This window comes from Geospiza fortis, unplaced genomic scaffold, assembly GCF_000277835.1.
Source record: "Geospiza fortis unplaced genomic scaffold, GeoFor_1.0 scaffold27, whole genome shotgun sequence".
NCBI classification, from domain to species: Eukaryota; Metazoa; Chordata; class Aves; order Passeriformes; family Thraupidae; genus Geospiza; species Geospiza fortis.
In genome coordinates this window covers 1,577,974-1,580,826 of record NW_005054329.1, presented here as the reverse complement: position 1 = coordinate 1,580,826, position 2,853 = coordinate 1,577,974, and positions in this window count along the sequence as shown.

The following is a 2,853-nucleotide window of genomic DNA, read 5'->3' as shown; positions in this document are numbered from 1 at the left end:
CGGACCTCCCCAGCCCCCGCTGACGACACACAGCCCGTTAAGGTGGACAAATAATTTTTATTCGTGCATGCAAATACATGTCAATACTGCAAACTTCTTCCATCGAGTCTCTCAAACACCGAACCGGGATGCTCTATCCGTGCCCAGCCAAAGCTACAACCTCTGCACGTCAGTGCTACAGCGACACACGGGCCCCGCCGGGACCCCCCTACTCTAACACGAAGGGAAACATTACCATTGGGAATCAAAACCGAAATAAACGGAATAGAATTTACTCCCCCATATATCCCCATTTCATTTTACAGATTTTTTTTTTCTTTAAATTATAGTTTTAAATAGAAGCTGAGAATGCGCCATAAAAATGAGCATTAAATCCATCGTAGCGATGGTGCCTGCTTTATACATGATGGGTGTACACCATCTTTTATTTCATTTACATTTCAATCGAACAATAGATTTGCAAAGAAAATGTCTAATACAGACGTAAAAATATTCACACTAGAGCTTCACAATCGGTTGTACAATTGACAAACAGGCCTCTTTTCCCAAACTTTCCAGCTAAGCAAATTTATAAAATGTAATCAATGCAACAAGAAAAAAAAATTTTCTTTAAAACTTCCAGGGAAAAGAATACGCAGTAAACAGTATCAATGCGACAGCAGATGCTGCAAGCTAACCACAATACTTCGGAGTGGCTGTACAGTGGGTATGTGCAGTACAAATCAAAGCCACGTGTGTTGTATCACAACTACTGTATAATGTACTTGTTTGCCCAGCTAAGAAAACGCATGCATTCCCATGCCTTGGGTAACGGAGATCTACTCTGGAGAAATCCATGGGCTATGTGCAAATGACCTTGGCTTTTGGCAGTAAGAAACGCAGCCAGGCTCTGCTTTATTTCAGCTTTTACAGCAGAATCTTGAGTGATTAAAAGCTTCCACAAGCATCCTTAAATAAATGGGGTGTGGAATTATGTTTGGGCATTGGGCACTTAGATTATTCAGATTTGTTTCATTTCACCAGTGACAGTTTTGCGGTTTTTTCCCGCCCTTGTCCTGCTCCCTTGCCAGCAAAGAGATGCAGGGGGATGACTACTGTCAAAGTCAGATGTTCATTTATACTGGGAAATTGGGTCATTTAAAAAAGCACATTTATTGCGTTCTGCTTGCAGAAGAGGTCCCTCAATAAGAGGGAACTTCCTAACAAAGGGATTAAACTACAACATAAAAATGGACTTTTACATCCTATAGATCATCTGATCATTTCTCTTTTGTTACACTCTCAAATTCAACACCTTCCTTTAATACCAGTCTAATAATGAAAAGTCTGTTCACAAATATGATCAAGGAGCTGCTGGCATACAGTGTTTATGTACAGCAACAGGTACAACTTGACAACTTGTGCTTTAAAAAAGCAAACAAAACCAATGTTTGGAACTATTCTGAGTTTAGATTGAGTTATTTTAAGCGTTCTTTCCTCAGCTGTTTCTGACCACTGTGCATTATTTTGTACCTCATCCAGCCTAGTACACTATTATACAAGAACAGCATTCAGCTCTTGAGTACAGGAGAAATTAAAATTTCAATTGAGTTATCAAAGCACTAAAACCTTCCAAATTAGACTTCTACAAAGAGCTTAATTAAGAGGTTATTTAACATAATCAGCTGTGTGCAACTGTTTTCTTTTTCCTAAATCAAATGCCAAACTTTAGTGTCCCTGTACTAGACTACCAAGAACCAACGCCAGTTTGCTTTGCAAAGAGTCTAACCTTGCCTTTGAAGGGTCTAGTATACATTCTACAATGCAAAATCTGCATAAACACTAAGATTCATTTCTTGTCACCTGTTTACAGGAACAAAATATCAGTAGCAGGGCAATCACTCTGCTCTAAGTATATGTTAAGAATGTACAGATAGTTACTTTCTCACACAAGCATTCTCCCAGCACAAGCATTAGTCTCTTTTAAGACCTATGTGGGAAATGAGGCAAACCAAGGAATGAATCCAGGTAGTGAGGCAACACAATTAACTTAGATACTAATAATTCCTGTCTCTCTTGCATGTGAAATCCCTGCTGTACCCCTAATGGGGAAATAAAAAAATTAACCAAATCAAACCAACCCAAAATGCTTGTCCAAGCAAAGCAAAAGAGCCAATCTCTTTCCCCGATCTGCTCCGGGCCTTCTTTTCTGACAGCACAGTAAAATTAGGCCAAAACCTAAATGGGCATCACTGCTATTGACACACAAAGGTAAGTCACTCTCTCAGTGTCAGAAAATAAGCCCTTCCATAGCCCAAAGGCACCTGATTTACAATTAACAAATGAATACATACTCGTTTGTAAAGGGTCACGGGCTGAAATTTCAACAAAGAAGGAAGCCAGAGCCAGGTGCTCCCACCTGCAGCTTCTTCTCCCTGTCAGGGCACTGGAGGGCATCAGTTTGGTGGCAAAAACCACACAGTCAGTGTTAAAACCCTAAGACAAAGCCGACATGCTGTTAAACCCTCAAATAATTCTTTTGCCTGTCATTATAGGTTAAAAATTGAACTAGAAAACTCTAGCCTCAGTTGAGAGCCAACTTTCCACATGAAGTATGGTCATCCTAGAGAACTGCTCTATCACAGGACCTCCTGCTGCAGACAAGAGTCTAGAGATACACTTGTTCTTAAATATGCCAAGACCTTGGCAGGAATATGTCAGGCTTATTTCACTGGACAAACAGGCAAATGTGTGTAAGCAGCTTATCCCAACCCCCTCCAGCAGAGCACAACCAAGTTTTTAAAATTGCCATTTTAAAATTAAAAAGTTAAGGTAAATACACAATCAATTTATGTAGTATATATTCACCCTCAG